The sequence below is a fragment of the Uranotaenia lowii genome, chromosome 2, assembly GCF_029784155.1.
Source record: "Uranotaenia lowii strain MFRU-FL chromosome 2, ASM2978415v1, whole genome shotgun sequence".
NCBI classification, from domain to species: Eukaryota; Metazoa; Arthropoda; class Insecta; order Diptera; family Culicidae; genus Uranotaenia; species Uranotaenia lowii.
In genome coordinates, this window is record NC_073692.1 from 312935806 (window position 1) to 312949936 (window position 14131).

Genomic DNA, 14131 nt, shown 5'->3' on the forward strand with positions numbered 1-14131 from the left:
GGCCAAATTTAAGATCACTTTGGTTGATTTTAATTTTTTTTTTTGAGCCACTCTACATCCAAAGGTTTTTCTCGACTTCACTTAGAGCCAACTGTTGTCTTGTGTCCATCGATGACTTGTATATCTATCTCGTCCTCTTTAGTTTTATCACCCACAGAATAATAATTTGCGTCGTGACATACAAGCCATATGTATGTATCTTCTAATATATAAAATGCTTGATATGTCTGTATGTCCTTAATGGATAAACAAAAAAAATGACCTCAATGGACGCGGAAACTACTGAACAGATCGACGTGAAAATCGGCTTGGAGAAGATTTTGAAGACGAGCATTGTTCCTACGAAGTTTGAAGCCCCTCCTCCTCCTAGAAAGGGGGCCACCATACAAATTTAAGCGAAAATTAAGAAAAACATGGGTAATCCGAGGAAAAGATTCAAGAAATTTAGCATGTACGTTGGAGTTATCGTTATCCTGTGTTGTCCCATACTGTTCCCATACTGTTAGATAACCGAAAAGATTCCGGTGCATAAATTTAGAAGCAAAATATTGGAACATAATTTCCGATTAGTTTTATTGAGAATCTGTAGAGTACACCCGGTCTAATGAGCGTTATGTACAGGTTACATTTCGTGCGAGATATGTTAAGTTTTTAGAAGTCTGTTTAAGATCCTTTTCGTAACTTTTAGGTTAATAGAAGGCTATTCAAGGTCCCTTTTGTAACTTTAATAGTCAGAAAGCTATTGAAGGTCCTCTGGAACCTTTTTTCAGCGAATTTCGAACATTGGAAGCACATTTTCAAGTAGATATTAAACTTTTGGTTGCTTGGGATTTATTTAAACATAACAATGACGCTTTAGTTCGGTTAACATTCAAGAAACTTTATGAGTAAGATAATGAGTACGTTGAAGAAGACGCATTTTATTAGTTTTTTTTAACTTAATTTTTTTTTATTAGTCTGTCGAATATTCGACTGAACAGTAAACGTGATCACTGTTTCAAAGCACTCAATAACTGTTTTTCTCAATCCTAATAGAACTATTGGGTTGACATGATTTTTTTACATTTTCCATAGCTGATTTTAAGGCGTTCAGTTGCTAGCAGACTAAATACTAAGTGCATGATTAAATTGATAGTGGTTGTTTTTATCAAGTCCTTTAATTTTTGAGACATAACGAAATTTATGGATACGAATTTTAAAAATTTTGTCCAGTAAAATATATGGGAGAGTGGGGAATCATGGGCCACTTTTTTCTATGCTCCATAACTTCTTTTTTTTTTTTTTTTTTGTGAGCAGGGAAAAGCCCGCGGGAGTGGAACTTCAGTCGGGGTCCTTCTCCAGTGGGCGCAAAACCTCCTCATCATTCTTTATTTTTGTTTTTTGATTTTTTCGATTTGTTTACAATTATGTTCATTCATTTCATATATCACACACACTTAATTTTGAATCACTCAATGTCGTTGAACGTTCAGGATGGTGGTGGTGGCGGCTGTGTTGGGAGGCGGCGGTTGGTGGTGGCAGCTGGTGGTGGCGGTTGGAGGCGGCGGTACATGGCAGAAATGAGATAATTGAAATGAAATTGTTGGTATTAGTCGGATGTGATTGACCGTTTTAGATTGGCGAACTAGTCGAATGGTGGGGAGGTTATAATCGACTTAGCTTCCAGCGAGATAAATCTCTGTTAAGGAAGCGCTATTGATTATGACTCAGTTACGAGCCATCGGGTGTTCTAACATATCAGTATGTGTTAGTCAAAGTAAGATTCGACTTTATTCCGGATATGTCGTTTAAGCATGGTTTTGAATTTTTTTGGGTTTCTTTCTTCCCGGAGTGTTGAAGGGAGAAGATTGTACAAATATTTGCTGTAATAAGGAAATGCTTTCCGTGACATTTCGCTGTTTGGTCGGCTTATTGATAGGGTGGCTGAATTTCGCAGCATGTATGCGTGGTTGGGTTGCTCGTGTACTACGTTGTGATGTGTCAGTTGATCATTCAGATGAGAATGGATTATTGTCATCGCTTGGAACTCTCTTAGAGCCTGGATAGGTAATGTTGAATTAACAGCTTCGGAATACAAATTTTTTGTAGGGTACATTCTGTGGCGATTGTAGACGGCTTTGAGGCAACGGTTTTGAGCAGCTTGCAATTTTTTTTAAGTGGGTATTTGCTGCAGCTCCCCAGATGAAGATAAGGTACTGTAGCTTTGATTGTACGAGCGCCTGGTACATCAACGATAACTGTTTTGTAGGAACAATGTTTTTCATCTTCCAAAGTAAGCCGCATGTTGCGCTAACTTGTTTTTGAAGTTTCTTTATGTGGTAGTCCCACTTAAGCTTGCAATCAATATCCAGACCGAGGTATGTGTAGTGGTAAACCTTTTCGATTGGTATTGAATCTACTATCAGATCCCCATGTACTTGCTCTGATCTCCTGGGTGTGGATAAAATCATGTATTTGGATTTTGTAAGATTCAATGATAGTAGATTTTCATCGAAGTATCTTCTTAGAACTTCCATGTCAGCGCACATGCTTTCGACTATTGCGGTAGAATCGTTTCCAGTGTAGAATAGAGATGTGTCATCAGCAAAAAGACGTGGCTTTCCGTTCAAATTCAGATTTGGCAGATCATTCACATATATCAGGAATAGAAGCGGCCCAAGATTGCTTCCTTGTGGTACCCCCACTTTTAACGGACGATTATTGCTACGTACTCCATTTATGGAAACAAATTGACATCTGCCAGTAAGGTAGCTTCTAATTAACTCCAGAGCATTGCCTCGTATGCCGTAATATGCTAGTTTTTCGAGTAAGATTTTATGGTCTATAGTGTCGAATGCCTTTTTCAGATCTAAGAAGAGAAGTCCAGCCATTTTATTTTTATCGAGAGCTTTGTAGACATCATCAAATAGCTCATAAGTTGCTGTTGTTGTACTAGAGCCGGCACGGAATCCGTATTGGCAGTTATAGAGGATGTTATGTTTTTGGAAAAATTTTGTAATTCTAGTAGCCATCATTTGTTCTAGGATTTTGCTGAGAGAAGAAAGTACTGATATCGGCCGATAGTTGTTTACGTCGACTCTTGATCCAGCTTTATAGATTGGAACAACCTTTGCTATCTTCAAGCAATCAGGATATTTTCCGGTGACAAGGCTTTCGTTGAATACATCACGTAACAGTTTCGAGAAGAACCGATGATGCTGTTTGATGAAGTGCGCAGGTATTCCATCAGGACCTATACTTTTATTGTTATCGAGGTCTTTGATTTTCAAAATCACCTCTTGCTCGGTTGCTGGTTCCAGGAAAATAGAATTTCGTAGGTTAATTAGAGTTCCAAATCGGTTGGCATTTCTCTGGCTGTTTATAGTAGATGCAAGCTGGGGCCCTATGTTGCTAAAGAAGCAGTTGAACGTGTCTGCAACTATCTCCGCATTGCTTGTAAGGTTTCCATTGATAATTAGTTTTGGTGTTTCATGCTCATCAAATTGGTAACCAGATATGGAATTCAAATATTTCCACGTACTCCTGCAGTTACCGTTTCTGAACAAATTGCTGTAATATGCTTGTTTCGCGTCTTGTTTGCACTGTTGCAGTTTCATCGACGCGTGCTTCAATAGGTTTCGAGTGTTTATGTCTGATGGATTTCTTTTTGATCTTGTTAGGAGAGAATCTTTGATTTTTATCCATTTCCAAACGTCAACGTTCATCCAAGGACATAATCCTTTAACTTTGGCCTTTACTTCGACAGTTTTGGAATACTCGGCCTTAAGCTTTTGGTATGTTTGTAATACTTTTTTAAGAAGTTCTTCGGCTGAATCAGCTTGCATATTGTAAACGTTTGCAGCGAACTTCTCACTAATCAAAGTATTGTTAACGACGACTTTGAGAAGTTTGCGGGTAAACACGTTTTTGCGTAGACCAATCGAAGATATTATTATGCAATGGTCGCTTAAATCCGAGTAAACTGTATCATTTGTTATCTTAGAATAAATCTTCTCAGAACAGATAACATGATCAAGTATATTAGCGCTAGCGGGTCTTGTTACATGTGTATTGGTTACTTGGAAGTTGTAACAATTTAGAAGTTCCAAATATTCAACTGTTTCAGGATTAGATGTTTGATTTGTTGGAACGTTCATGTCACCTACGATAATGCAAGAAGAAGTCGTGCTATAAGATGATATAATCGACTCCAAATCAGCGAAAAAACAAGTTGTATTGGTTGAAGGTGGTCTATAGATAGCGTGAACGTTTATTTCCTCTCCTGCAGATCTTATACGCACGTGAATATGATGGTAGCCACCATAATGATGATTACCAAGTTCTTCACAATCCATACCATTTTTCACGTAGACGGCTAAACCTCCTCCCGAGGTGTCGTCCCGACATGAAAAGAATGCTTTGAAACCTGGTAACCTAGCTTGTTGAGTACGATCTTGTTTCAGCCACGTTTCACCAAGAACGATCACATGAATTTCTTCAGTAAGGTGCTTCAGAATAATTTTTATGTCATCTAATTTTTCTGGGTTGTTGATTCCTCGTACATTGAATTGAAGAATTTTTAAATTAGAACGACTGTTTTGATTTGTTTTTTGGCTTTTATTTAATTCATCTATAGTATTATAATAATTATTGATTGTTGTAAAATTCATATTTAGTTAATCATAAGCTTCGAGGGACAGCTCAGGAACTATTTTTGTAAGTGTATACGCTTTGGGGATGACATTGTGAATGAGGAAGTATCAAAATTAAGAATTCGCTTTTTGGATTCCACAATTTTCTGCAATTCCTGCTTCGAACCGATTGTTTCCACTCTGGCGCCATCAGCTCTTCTGATAAGAATTTTTCCATCACGTCCTGGCCAAACGTATTTCACTCCCATCTCATCCTGCATTTTCCTGGCTTCCTTTAGCAGATCTTTTCCGAACGCTGTCATTTCGTCGCGCATGGTGACGGATTGCAAAGAGTTAATGAACGAATTGCCAATTGTAGAGGTTTTCAGAACACCATGGGTACGCTTTTTTTCAAAAAGATGGTTTTTAGTGTCTTCCGAATCAAATGTAACCAATATCGGTGGGGTGTTATTGGTTGTTTTGTTTCCCACTAGACGTCGAGCACTGACAATGCCGTTTTCTTCGATTTTACAGCCAACGGTTTCTGCCACTTGAAGGATCAGAGCGCGTGGATTCTCCTTCTCCATGATCGGTAAACCAAGTACAATCGCATTGCGGGAGAGCTCCTTGCGATTTATTCTGTCAAGCTCCAACTCAAGAACATCGATACGGTCTGATAAGTTACTGTTCTGTTCCTTACACGACACAATCTCCATTCGCAGCTCCTGGTTCTCGGATCTTAAAGCAACTAATTCGAGCTTAAGATCTTCGAAACCTTTGTTAAGCAAATCGAATTTCTCTGCCAAAAATTCTTGAGAAGCTTCGATGTGCTTATTGGTCTCTAATAGTTCCGCAATTTGCTGTTTAGATTGTTCGAGTGCGATACGTATTCCTGCCGATTCCTGTCTAGACTCCCGAACCGATTGAGCAATAGCACGTAACTCCTCTATCATCTGGTTTTGATCGCCTCTTTCTTCCGGCTTTGAAAGTGGATTTCGTTCAAAACACTCAGTCGAGCAGAAAAAGGGCTTTTTTCTGGCTCGTGCGATAGCATTTCCACGAATGTGTTTGCATCTAAAGTGTACTGAGCGATTGCATGAAACACATTCAATTATGCGGTGCGGATCTTTTTCAGTAGTGCCGCATATGTAGCAGATGATGGCATTATCATCATCATCATCAATCATCATCGTGCAAAAACTTTATATAATTGGAAATTTGGCAACACTGGAAACTCAAATCAACACTGACGTAAGGCGTCGCGACGGTCGTGAGATAGCCTGTTCACGTCTCACTTGATGATTGTTGTTGTTGAGGTGGCGAAAACAATGGACGACAAGACAAAACTGCGCGGTGTAAGTTTTTGGATTTATTTGGAAGTAAAGTGGGCATAAATACCTTAAATGGTATCAACGATTACCGATCCAACCTTTCCGCATAACTCCGGGGCCCCAGCTGCTTCAGGTGATGCCGTATGATAGCCAAAATGGTTTTTCAGGTATGTTCTCAATCCTTTTTTATTGTTTTTATGAGCGCCTTTTTTTCGAAGCATCCGATAGCTTGAACGACTTGAACGACTTCTTTGTTATAAAAGATAGTTGTTTTCCCAAAGTTCTGAGTGTTTCAAAAAAGCAATATATTTTTGATTTTGAAAAATGGTGGAGAATCGTGAGCCACCAAATCCAAATCGACAAAATAACATGCAAAGTTTATGAGTTGACCCAAAAATGTAATTTCATAATTCATTTCGTTATTTTTTTTTATGTCATGTCAGATGATAAACTTAAAGAAAGAGTTGTTTCGGCAAAGTAACTTATATAGGATGGACAAAATATTTTTCATAACTCTTCATTTTGCATAAGAAAACTTTACAGATAGGAAAAGGGTATTCCGGTAAACTTCGTTTTACCTTCTTATGTAATCGTAATAAATGTTTGATTTCATCTACACGTCCTTAACTTCGTGCTCGCGAATCGATTCTTATGGAAATCGTAACAAATAAAGTTGAATTTGTATTGGGACCACCTTCCATAAAAAGTGAGATTCTTGAAACTATTATACAAACAATCTCTGACCCAAAAAACCCTCGGATACCAAATTTCACTTCATTCCGACCGACCATTCATACGTGATGTTGTTACAAAGAAAACGCCTCCATTTTTATATATAAGATTGATGTTTCATCAAAAATTCCTTTTCCACGTGAAAGAACAGGACGAAGCTAAGATAATAAGCGTATGAACATATTTTTGTTATGTACTTTGGGGTCCCCATCGATGAAATTAGCGGGTGCTTGTTTAATAATGTAAGTAAATTTTTTAAATTGTTTTAAGCTTCATAAATAAAAGAAGCCTATGATGCGTATTTAAGTCCACAACATACAGAAAAATATGTTTACGCAAAGCGGCGGCGATGACAGTTGGATTGAGATTTTTATCTCAACACACATGGCTCACGTTACCCCTCTCTCTCTTATATTGTTTACAAAATTTATATGTAAAAGCTAAAATTTCGGTTAGTGTGAATTTTCAATGAATGAATGAGTTATTGACCCATTCCAAGTATCCCTCAACTGGAGAACCGATTTTTATTTTTCATTATTCAAAAATAATTTGCACAACATTAGAAAGGTTATTATTTGGGCTTACTAAATCCGAATCCATTAAAAAGTATACAAAATTGACAGACTTTGGATACTTGATCTCTGGGGATACTTAATTCTTTCGCTATATATCGAAACAGGAATCTCTTACAAATAACAAGTGTTCTAGTAAAATGTGCCAAACAGAACAAAACAACAATGCTGTTATCTCAAAAAATTGGAAAAACAATTTCGAGTTATTGAACTTTGTTTGAAATTTTTAATAAAATGTGATTTGAAGATCTTTTTGTATCACTTTAAAACATTTCTCACATGAAAAAAAAATGTAAAAAACATAGTGAAATCAAGAAGAATTTATTTCACATAATGAAATTGTAACCAGTATCGGCATCTTCAACATCAACATAGATTAGGTACTTACTGCAATTTCCAGCAGTTCAACGGCGATTCAAATTCGAGAAAATCTTCAGACTCAACCAAAAGATAAGTATCGTATATTTTCATTATATTTCTGGAACTGGCCAAATATAATTAGATTTATTTAGAGCCACAATGCTCCTTAAGATAACATAAAACTTGAATGAAGACCTTTTGCTCCGATTGCTTAGAGCAATAACTTTTTTCCTGAGAAAAACAAATCGGTAAAATGATGAATTCATCAAATAATGGTATATGTTTTCGACCGGGAAGATGTTTTTAAATTTTAATTTTTGGCTTTTTATGGTCTTGGATTTCAATCAAACAACTTCATATTTCGAATATAAAGTTGTTTGATTGAAATCCAAGACCATAAAAAGCCAAAAATTAAAATTTATCAAATAATGTTAAAATGCAGAAATATGTTTGTTTATGAAATAACTTAATTCGAATTCATGGGAAAGTGATGCGAACATAAAGCACATTTTTTAGGGAAAAAGAGTCGTTCTGTTATTTGCTTAAAAATTCTGTCTATTTTTTTTTATTAGAATTCAAATATTTGAACTAAACTAAACTGTATTTAATCTGAAAAAATTATAAGTCTTATTCATTTGTTTAGCTCCCTTTACCACCGGCATCTCGATTCAATTTTCAAGAAATAGAATCTTTTATGCTTTCTTAATCTATAGAGATATAATAAATTAATTAATTATGACGATGTAAGACTGTGCTTCACAGGATCATTTCTGTAGGCAAGTTTTCATCACAAGTTATTAATGATGAATTCTTAATCAAATTTCGTAAATTATACAAATTTCTCAAATTTCGTTATACGAGGTAAAAATTTGAATATTATACTGTGCCTTTTGAAGTGCCGACAGGATAAGGCTGAATGGCAAAAAAATTGATTTCGAGAAAAGCTATAAGTATTCACTTTACTATAAACAGTGTAGGACTGATATATTTAAAATGAAAGATATTTATTGATGCAGTTATTTTCAAAACATTTTTTTTGTTATTTTCAAAACATGATATTCAGTCATTGATTGAAATATTCCTCTTTCCTTTTTTTTCGTTACAATGTGAATCTAAAAAATAGTTTTTAATATTTCAAAAATTTTAAGATTCTGATAGTATACAATAGGAAAACAGAAATCAGGTTCAAAACTAAGATCTTTACACTTGTCAAAGGTGTCTCCTGATCATATCCCTTTTCCCCAATCCACACTAAACTTTTAAACGACAAAGAAACGTACGTTAGCCTCGATAAAGATCCAACAGTTTCCACTCTGAAAAAAATAAACGCCGTCATAACTGATTGGCACAAGCGGGATTACATTGACAAACGCACGATGTACCGATTAAAGGTGTATCATTGTAACCCTCCGCGAGCCTATGGTCTCCCAAAAACGCATAAGGAAGGCAGGCCACTCCGTCTGATAGTCTCCACGATAGGTATACAAAATAGCAAAATATATCACCGGTATTTTGAATAAAATCGCTGGGAACACAAATCGCCACATCAACAACAGCTTCGAGTTCGTCGACGAGATGAGAAAAATTGTTCTCCCCCCAGAGACGGTTTTGTTCTCACTGGATGTCGTTTCACTTTTTACGAACGTACCAGTGGATTTTGCGATGGAAACGATCGAATCACGTTGGGATGAAATCGAACAACACACGAAAATTGAAAAAAGTAGTTTTTTGCAACTTTTGGACTTAGTGCTAAAATCTACATTTTTTCAATTCAACGGAAGATTCTACGCTCAGAAATTTGGAGTCCCGATGGGTTCACCTTTGAGTCCGGTGGTGGCTTCTATAGCTCTCGAGCGGATCGAACAGGCTGCGTTAGATGAGTTGCGAATGAAGGGGATCTCGCCGGTTTTCTTCAAGCGATACGTTGATGACTGCTTGGTAGCTGCAAGAAGTGATCAACAGACTGAAACTGTCGACACCTTCAATGGATTTCATCAACGGTTACAGTTCACTATCGAGCGCGAATTGAATGGAGAAATCAAGTTTCTCGATACAATTTTGCGGCGGGAAGGAAATGGCATCACAACGGAATGGTTCCCAAAAGACGAAAAAGGCCGCTACCTAGACTTTAATTCGTTAAGTCCATATTCGCACAAAAAGAATACTGTCATAGCTTTAGTAGACAGGGCAACAAGATTATCACACGCAAAATATAGAGAAAAAACACTTAATACAGTTAGAAACATTTTGAACTTAAACAACTATCCACAATATTTTGTTACGAGTATTGTCAAAGAACGAACACATAAAATTTATAACACTTTAAGTATAACCAATAGAAATTCAAGCAAATTTGTAACTATTCCGTATTGTTCAGGATTGGGGGAGAAACTTTCAAGGTACTTATGGCAATTTGACATTAATGTCGCCTTCCAGCCTTTAGATAAAATTAAAAATCTGATCCTAACAAAAACTAAGGACAAAATCCCCAAAAACAAAAATACCAACGTCGTGTATGAAATCAATTGTGGTAAATGTAACAAATCATACATAGGTGAAACTAGTCAGTTCTTGGAAAAAAGATTAAAACAACATAAAACGAATGTATCTACAAAACAAATAAGCACTGGACTAGCACAACACAGTTTGGAAACTGGTCACCTTTTCGACTTCGACAATACAAACATTTTAGAAAAAGTTACAGGCTATAATGCAAGAATCACAGCTGAAACTTTTTACATTAAGATTAGAGGTGACAACAATGTAGTCAATAGGCAGATAGACTCCTGTAATTTTAAGACAGCTTACGACTCTGTAATCAAAAAATTGTCACAAACACTAACATACAAATGTAAACGAAAATCAAAACAAAATGTCCCGAATCAAACTAGTATAGACGAAGGCCAGTAGTTTGTAAGATTTTAAATATTGTAAATTAAGGTTAAAAATTCATTGTTTAAAATATAATTTTAGTGTCCACTGAAGAGGAGCGAAAGCCATAGTAGCTCGAAACGTCTGGACAACTGGTAATAACGTTTTTGATTCTAAAATCCGCCGAAAAACGTCGATGATTCAAATTACAATCCACACTAAAATTATTTTGCTAGGATGCAGAGGTGACCTCGGTCCTAAAGCATAAATTTATTTTCTTTCATCATTTTCTCTTATTTTCCTCTCTATCTATTGACTACTAGGGCGTGGCCGGCGCCGTTATTGATGAAAAAAGAGAGAGCATAAGTTTTGTTCATTGTGAATGTGTTGTCAATCCCAGACACCGTTCTTTTGACCTCTGACCAAAATTGATGGCCTCGGTCAATCACGGAGTAGCAACCATTGGCGATGTGGAATTCGTTCTACTTAGCCACTCCTGCGGTTATGGAATCCGAAATGTTCCAGTATTAATGTTCATGAAATCGATTTTTGAAAAAAAAATAGAATCAAATCAAATTCAGTCAAAGTTTTAGGCAACATTTCGAGTTCAATGACTAAAGGTGGATGTGAGTAGTCAATCAAGCTAAGCTAAGCTATGTCAATCGTATTCAATATCAAGTCAATATCAATATTCAATTCAATTCATAATGCCATATTATTAAAGCAATAGTAAACTCTCAATTTTTTTTTAAAGAAGAAGTTTTCTAAAATGTATGTTATGAGTATAATTGAGCCCTAGAGTCGAAAAAGATGTATTATTCTTATGAATGGAATCATGGTATCATTGTTTATCATGAACTTACTAATATACGTCTAATAAATAATGTTTATTCATTAATTATCTGTTGAAAAAAACTAAAAATACTAAAAACTAGAAAATTGCGCCTTAAAGTATGCAATGACTCTAGGGCAGTAGAATTCTATTTGTCTGATACTTAGATACAAACTGTGAAATGAGAACTAATATGGCAAAAAATATTCAATGGACCTTTTCTCTTCGGATTTTACTAGATTGTTGTCAAGGGTCTCCGTACCCCGAATTAAGGATCAAGTCTCCTTTAGTAAAGAATCAAGTCTCCATTAACTTAAAAAATACCACCTTTTTTTTTAGTCCCCCGAAAATGCTTCTAGTTCATGTACCGTTCTAACTTTTGGAGCATATAAATTTGAAATTATATGCTGTTGAAAAATGCAAAAGATGGCGAGTTGCTAAATTTTCGCAAAAAAGATATGATGGAAAAGGCAAAAATAATTTTGAAAAAAAATTTTATGACATTGATTTTTTGGAATACAAGTAAGATTTGTGCTTTGTTCACATGAATTGTACTGCAAGGCATCAAGGAATCAAGTAACAGTTATTGGAACATCCAGTATTTATATCTAAAGCAATTTTTGAAAGAAAATTTTTGTTTTCCTTACAAATTTTCATACAAAATCAAAACTTGTTGCCCTAATTCAGGACTAGATGGATCGCTTCCCAAAAATTTTATTGCTATTTCTGACAGCAAAAACAACCGAAAAAGTTATGGGAGGCGTAAAAATTTAAGAATTTGAAATTTTTATAAGGGAAGCGGTCCAGTTGTCACCATATTAAAAACAAAAATAGTAAAGCTTGAGATTTATGAATCTGAAATCAGATTCTGAATTTTGAATCTCAAGTTTTTACAAGCTCTCCTGCTTAAAATTGTTACTGCATTATGTTGGAAATCATTTTTAAAATAAAATTTGGAATTTATCTTCAATTTTTACCAATCTGCTTCTTGCTATTAAAAAAATTGCTGAAATACCCCAATTGAAAACAATGAAACTGAATTTGTAAACATTAACTTTGGAATGAACATTCAACCCTACGGTCCATTTTAAATTCTTTAAACCTTGAAATCCACTGCTATTTTATCAGAACTTTTTTACATAATTTGGAACTTTTACTTTTTTTACGAAACCAAAAAAAAACATTGAACTTCTTCAACACATTTGCACTTGATGGCTAGATAATGTATACTTGTGATTCCATACTGCGTGTGATTCCCTTCCGTCTTATCCATTAGTCTGTCGCCAAAAACACCAAAAAATCATATACGTAGATCCATTTCACTTCCCACCATCATTCGGGTGTAATCTTCCGTGCCATAATCCATCATCATCATCGTCGTCATCAAACGACTGCTTCAATCTGGCCGGCTCAGTCGGAATCGTAAATCCACATCCGTCCGGCATACAAATTGATTTTTACAGCCGCTTTTCACACTTCCGCTTTTCACGCATTTCCACCTTATCTTTAATCAATCAATTGCTCTGCCCTTTGCCTACCTCAAGGCTTCTCCTCGCTTTTCTTTAACTCACTCCCTCGCTAATGAATACCCACACAGCAACAGAAAAAAACACACACGTGGGCTGCACGTTTCCGTTAATTCTCCGAACTACCCATTTATTTATCACTGATTGGTTTCGAATTTCTCGAAACTCACCCGACGGCAGCAGCAGAAAACTTCAAACCCGACGGCACCAACGATGACCATCAACGGCGAAAAATGAATGACGATACAGGGATTGACGACACAAAGCTAGTTGAAAGCTGTTCACTCACTCCAGGAAAAGGATATCCGTTTTTACCAGCAACCAAAACGGTCGACCGATGAGGGACACTCTGCAACCATTTAAGGCACCACGTGGAGACACACTGACACAAGTTTTAACCCGTCCCGTCGGCAAAACTCCCGCCAACAACCCAAGAAACAACTAAGGAGCACTTGTAAGATGGTCCCTCCCCCAGAAACACTTCACACAATTCCACAATAATCCTCACTTTCTGGTGACTGTCCCGGTTTCTGTTGGTTTTTCCCTATTTCGCGCACTTCTGATCGGCTGGACGGTTGACCGCGAACTGAAAGCTTTACTCTATTTCCACCCGGTCGGAAGCTTACACGCCAAACAGCTGATGACGATGACTAGGGGCCAGGGCAACCACAACAACAACCCACCCGGCAAGCGTAGCTTTCGAGCAACCCCCCGGTTTTTGTTTTGCTTTCCACCGACAAGGAGGGTGGCTGAACCACCCCAAAATGAAAAGCGGGAAATTCCGCACAATATAAACTTGGGAAATTCAGAACAACAAACCCGACCCATGTGGAAAGCGGGACAAACTTTCTACACACGCAAGCAAAGAGTCGACACGGACGGAAGTCGACAAACGGATTCGATCGACCGACCACATCGCGTAACAGTAGACAGCAATTCGGCGACAAGCGCGGGAAAAACGTCTCGGTCACCCGCAAATGTTATTTGGTTCCGGTGTGGTTTCAGAAGGGAACTGAACTCTAGGGCGACAAGAAAGTTGTTCGTATACCTACATTTTGTATGAATATTTTTGCGCGATACGCCAATCACGATTTGTTTTAGCTAGGCTTGATTGTTGTCCTTTTATCGTTGCGATTCAAGATTGCAATTATTCAGCTCGTAAAAATAATTCGAAATCTCCGAGATTCGTTAAAACAACGGATTTTCCTAAGGTATGAAGAGATGAATATCCGAATATTGCGATTCTCTCAGATGGATCCTCAGAATTGATTTTTTCCTATGATTGTATAATCACGCA

At 36.7% G+C, this 14131-nt stretch overlaps 1 protein-coding gene across 4 annotated transcripts in view; it reads right to left on the reverse strand.

Moving 5' to 3' along the window:
- LOC129748643 (glycine receptor subunit alpha-4) overlaps positions 1-13402 on the reverse strand; it is a 216195-nt gene extending 202793 nt beyond the window's left edge. For 2 of the 4 annotated variants that reach the window (XM_055743311.1, XM_055743308.1), the window contains exon 1: positions 12847-13402. The gene's annotated coding sequence lies outside the window, so the exon portion shown is untranslated. The remainder of the gene's footprint in view (positions 1-12846) is intronic. The other 2 variants (XM_055743309.1, XM_055743310.1) reach the window with 2 other exon arrangements.
- Between the last annotated feature and the right edge of the window lie 729 nt (positions 13403-14131).